The following is a 6,205-nucleotide window of genomic DNA, read 5'->3' on the forward strand; positions in this document are numbered from 1 at the left end:
ATCGACTTCAGTTAGCAGCAGTAGAGAAGGAATCGCTCGATCAGGTTCAGTTAACAGCCATCGATTGATCGCTCGGGTTCAGTAAAGCGTAGCCTGCAGTGCAATCGCTTGGGTTCAGTTAGAGCCCAACACCTCGCTCGTCTTCAGTTAGAGCCAACGCCTCGCACACACGCGCGTACGTGTACGAGAGAAACGTGCATCGCTCGGCCCCCGACCTCCCACCGTAACCGGGAACTCCCTGAAATTTTCCTCCCCCTCACTTCTACCACGGTTTTTTCCGTCATGGACGGCCCAAAGAATGTCATGCATCTGTGTCTCCGGCCCGCCCAGGACGAAAAGCCAATTTTCTTTCATGATTTTATGTCATAGAAGTAGGAGCCCACCACATCTATGATGATACCAGGTTTTGTCACAATTATTGTCATAGAAGTGTCATATGTATGACAGAAAAAAATTTCGTTCGGCCCAAAATGTCACGGATGTGTCTTTTTTTGTAGTGATGTCTTCTAGTCCAAGAAAAATCATCGCGAAAGTTTCATTCCGTTTGGACTCCGTATGATATTCCTTTTATGCGAAACTCTAAAACAAGGAAAAAAACAGGAACTGACACTGGGATCTAGGTTAATAGGTTAGTCCCAAAAATAATATAAAATAGCATAATAGTGGATATAAATATCCAAAACAGATAATATATTAGGATGGAACAATCAAAAATTATAGATACATTGGAGGCGTATCACCCGCCCATCCTTCATCGCCTTCATGAAGACTTCTAGAGCATTATCATGGTAGCATGAATTATATACTTTAACCTTGGTTCCTCCACTCCGTTCATGTAGTCTGCAAGGTAATCATCATTAAATAGCTTGGGAAACCACTGAAAAGAGAATAAAAATTAGATACCGAGGTCTAATAGAGTAACTTGTTGTGGGCATGGGGAAAAGGCAACACATTACTTACCATCCTAAAGTTCACTCTTGTCTTGGACAAAGTGTAAATAAAGAGGTTAATTCCCATCACCCGTTTCTTTCGCCTAACAATCTTTCTTAGTTTCCTCACTTGACGCTTGTTCATGAATATCTCATTGCCCCATATGCAAAAGGGATCGAGGTGTGGACCAGTACCGCTCATATATGTACCTACAAGCAACCAATAAATGTAAGAAGCTAAACAGAGAATGCACAAATGATGTAATATACAACTACCTACGTTCCTAAGTACAAGTATTTTTAGAGATTTCAATATGAAATACATATAGATGTATATAGAATTATAGATATAGTTTATATTAGAATCTAGATTCACTCATTTTGCTCCTTATGTAGTCTATATTGGAATCTCTAAAACTACTTATATTTAGGAATAGATGGTGTATAAGACATGGGATGCAGCTAAACTCGACGACAAACAACAACATTGCCCATTGTAGCCCTGTTTAAGTACATGGAAAGCCATTGTGTTAACTACAACAGGGTTAACATCCACCAAAAATAGAAAATGGAATAAAACGGCGGCATCTATCGTGATATCTTCATTGCAAAAGAGTAGCACGGTAGCAAAGGGGCGGATTAAAAAATGGATACAACTGTTAATTGCAAAAGGCTTAACAGCATCCTAAGTCATGTTTTCTAAGTTTGTAGCCATTGAAATACAACTATTTAAAAATGGATACAACTGTTAATTGCAACATGCTTAATAGCCATTGAAACCAGTGCTGATAAAAATGCAATTGGCAGAGTTAAACATCACAAGGCAGGTGTTGCCAGAGCAAAGAATGGCCCAATTGTCTATCAAAAGGTAGGGAAAATAGCTAAAACGTGTTAGGCATCTTTACTACAAGATGCTTAATACATCGACCGTACAAAACATATACTACTATAGGATGCTGCTAACACGACACTACAATCAAAGACCCTTCGACGAAACTGTGTGCAATGCCATAATCGCAAACGGTGGTGTAAAAAACCGTCAAAAAAGGTGCAAAAAGTTTGTGATGACGGAACCATCAAACATGGTTCAAATTTTAGTTGCGTGTGCGATGTAGGGCATACAGTTCAGTTCAGTTAACTGTTTGCGATGAGGAGGAACAAAAGTAACGGGCAGCCAGATGGAGGTGTGTGCGATGTACAATAGACGGTTCACTCGGATGAACTATTTGTGATTAGGAAACACAAAACAAACGGTCAACCAGATGAAGGTGTGTGCAATATACGGCATGCGGTTCACTTGGATGAACTGTTTGCGTTGAGACATGAGAACGGAACGGTTCAACTTAACAAGATGTGTGTGATACGCGGCAAAAAGGTCTGTAATTAGAAATTTGTGTGAAGATCGATAATAACATAGATGGTTGCTGCTAATAAGACATGTGTGTTGTGCGATGGGATTGCATATAGAACAACATATATATATATATAGACACACACACACACACTTATAAGGACATGCTTGCATAACCAAATTAAACATCCACTTACATAGGTTGCTACTACAACCATGGCATTTGCACACACCAAAGTAAACTATTACATGCATAATTACATAGGTGGCTACTACACACATGACATTTCCGCACACCAATAAAGTAAACTATATATTACATGCATGATTAACTAGCATAAACGATCATTTTATCATCATCTACTTCTTGTGACGCTTGCTCTACTTGTGGCTCGATCCAGGCTCGTCAATTTTGGTAACGAGGCACTTCCTCATGTCAACGATCCGCTTGTGCATCTCATAGAATGTGTACACGCTCTTGGCCGCGAACCTGAGGTGAGGTTCATCCAGTTTCCGCATCCAGGCCCTGTACCAGGATAGGGGACTTGTTCTCTGGGCATCCTGCTTCATCTTTTCGTAGTAGGGTTCAATGATGGCCGAGGCGAGTTCGACCAGGGAGTCCTTCTTCGTGCTAACCCAGACCCTGTAGTGCTCACGGATTTTGACAAGGTTCTTGCAGGTCAAGCCCGTAACACGAAGCGTGTTTACGTCGTCGGTGGTTTCCACCGTGGCGAACTTGTAGTCAAACTTGTTGAAACGGTCGCAAGGCTCTATGGCCATGCAGTAGTGGTAGATGAGGACATGATGGCCCACGCACAACTAGGCGACGACAACCTCCTGATCTATGCCGGGACGCCCGCTGGTGTACCGGAGGTCGATGCCGACCACCCTGTAATTGTCTCGAGCAAGCAACTGCTCAACGTTGTTGATGTAGTCGTCCACCATGGCCGCTCGATGGTGTACACCATCGAGAGATCCGTCTCCATCGCGTGGGTCTCCACTCTATGCTCGCCGAACTCCATTGGAGCGCCGCTGGAAATCCCCTCTCTATGAGTCGTTGTGGGTGTGCTTGTTCTGTTGTGGGGCGCGATCGAAAGGTTGAAGATACTAAGGTTATAATGTCCGTGGGAAATAAAGGGGAAGCCGGATGACCAAGAATATCGGTAGGCCCTGATGGTAGTTCTAGTTTGCAGCGTGTAACTCCATCATGCCGCACGTAACTACATCACGTGGCAACGCGCCCGGCGCAACCGCATGCATATGGGGCCCCCGACGTGATCGTGCGCACGCCCAAACACTGGTAGAGCGCGCGCGGAGGGATGCAAGCAAAGTGCTCTGTGGTCCACAAGCTGAGCACGCCGACGGACATGAGCAGAGTGCGCCACGGTGCCTAACAGCGAGTAGATCATACCGAGGGACGCGAGCAGAGGCCGACAAAGTGATACGTGGCAAATAGGACAAACTGTGCGAGCAGTGTCGGAGACATCAAGCACAAACCAAATTAGAGTTGCGTGTGCGATACGTGGCATACAGTTGATCCATCCGAGCTCTTTGTGATGGAATAAGCCGTGTGTGTTGTGGGGAAACAATTGCTGGTATATAACCTTAAATTTAACCAAAAAAGTGTTAAGGCATGTTGCAAAAATTGTATAGCTGGAAACTATGTTCAAATACAACTCCAACGATATAATCTTTAGCGACATACATTCATATTTAATTAGTTAAATCCTACTTATAAAGCAGGACAGGGGTATAGTAGGTAATTAAATCACAAATGTTTTTTTGTATTAACCGTATGTGTATGTGTCCTTTCGTCCTCCTCTCGCATGTCTTGTCACCCCGCTGCCGCAGACGGCTTATAGCGCAAGCTTGCGCAGCGCGCGGGGGCGTTCTTTTGGCCACACGATGGCGCCAATGAATCGTCAGTGAGCTCATTCCCGCGCAACCTTGCAGGTTCCCGCGCAAGCTTCCCGCCCGACTAAGTGAAATCCCCCAAAATCCCAATGCTTACCAGCCTGCAATTGAAACCCTCACGACCGGCGAGTCCTGTGTCACATTTCCCCTCCCTCCCTATAGCTTATCTCGTGTGCTTCTCGCACAATCGCCAATGGCACCTGTCCGTCGTCGTTGCCCATCCACTCCGCCGTCATTAGAGGACAGCTCCAGCTGGGAGGCTACACCACGTCGGCGGCGCAGTCCCCGCCGTAGTGTAGTTCGTGTTGTGTTCCTGTTGGGTGTGTGTGGAACACCCACCACATGCTCCGTCGCCGCTGCCCGTTGGCAGCTGTTGCCTGCCGGCGTTGTCGCCACACCACCATCGAAAGCCAAGGCCATCTCTCACACCGCCGCCGCGGCCCGAAGGCGGGAGGTGGCCGTCGTGGCCGCAGCCCCACTGCCGGCCACCGTGGCCATCACCCGCTCCGGCACCATGGCTCGAAGGCGGGAGGTGGTGGTCATGGCCGCCACCCCATGGTCGGCTGCCGTGGCCGCCAGCCCATCATCGACCGCCGGGATCATCACTCGCTCTGCCATCGATGCCCGAAGGAGGGAGGTGGAAGTGGAGGCCCGCACGTGCGTCCGCGATGTCAGGCACGCGAAGAGCCTTACCGCGGCCGTGGCCGCAGCGCACACCGACGTAGAGGTGAGGAATCAGGAGATCTATGAGCAGTCCAGCCGCTTCGAGAGGGATCGTCTGGAGCGGCAGTGGGCGTTCGAGCTAGCGAGCGTCACTGAACATGCAGCAGTGGCAGGCACCATATTGCATTTCTCCAGCTCGTTGGTTGGCTCCTCCTCCTACTTTGCCTCTTACTGAGTGCGCTTGGCAGAGGAGAGGCTGCCGGAAGTAGCACAAAGCCCCTCCGTGGTAGTAGTAGTATTTAGGGGCTATTTTGTTCAATTCATCTGACTATAGATGTGTGGTCAAATTGTACAACGTACTTAAAATTAGCTAGTATATATAGTTGAACTAGCTATTTCAGTATGTGGTTGGCAACAATTGGGGAAAAGTTTGGTCGGTTCAGCTATCGAGTTGAACTGTTTGTATAAATTAATAATGACTGCTTAATCTATGAATGAAATCTATGCTTAATTACTGAATTTTAGTTGTAAAAATTAGATAGTGCTAGTGATTTCTAGCTGCATATTTTGACAAATCGCAGTGTTACAAGGATTGACAAATGGAAACATTACTAGATCAACAAATGTATATCTTTCCAGTTTAACAAATGGCAACATACCCAATATGACAGATGCAAATCTTACCAAATCGTTTGTACATGGTTGCACATGGGTCATCCAAAACAACCGTTTGCGTTGAAGGGATGCACAAATCCCGTGCTGCGGATTTTCCCTCGACTTAAGGGCTACAGAAATCTAAAACGTTGCTTACGGGTGTTCTATCTAAAACGTTTGTGATCAAGAGCTGTAGAAATCCTGCTCGGCACATTTTCTCTTGGCTTCCTGGGGAAGCTGTCAGCACGCCTTCCATTTAGTCAAGCACTCAAGCACCTGTCCGCACAGCACCTCCTAGCCATTAAAAGTGTGAGGTGTGGCGTCACATGAATGGTTAACAAAACGCTCACAATTTAAATTATATAAAACATTTGAGATGTTACAGTGGCACCTATTTGTTTCAAAATGCCTTTGTTGGCTGTTATTCAAGTGCGCCTTCTCTCAAAATGTTCACGAAAAATACCACAGCATGTCGGGTGCCATTCCATTATAGCATGCCAAGTTTCATGAATTTCAGACGACTTTTGGATTTACTAGAATTTAAAAACAAGGTATCTCAACATTTTGCCAGCAATCAAGAGTGCCATGGTGTTTGAAATTCATTCCCATTTCTTACATGGAACCTAAGCATGCCCCGAAGGACACAGATTTCATTTTTCAACCAATTTATATGGACTGGAGCTTGTGCATGTAG

Source organism: Triticum dicoccoides, chromosome 7A (genome assembly GCF_002162155.2).
Source record: "Triticum dicoccoides isolate Atlit2015 ecotype Zavitan chromosome 7A, WEW_v2.0, whole genome shotgun sequence".
Taxonomy (NCBI): domain Eukaryota; kingdom Viridiplantae; phylum Streptophyta; class Magnoliopsida; order Poales; family Poaceae; genus Triticum; species Triticum dicoccoides.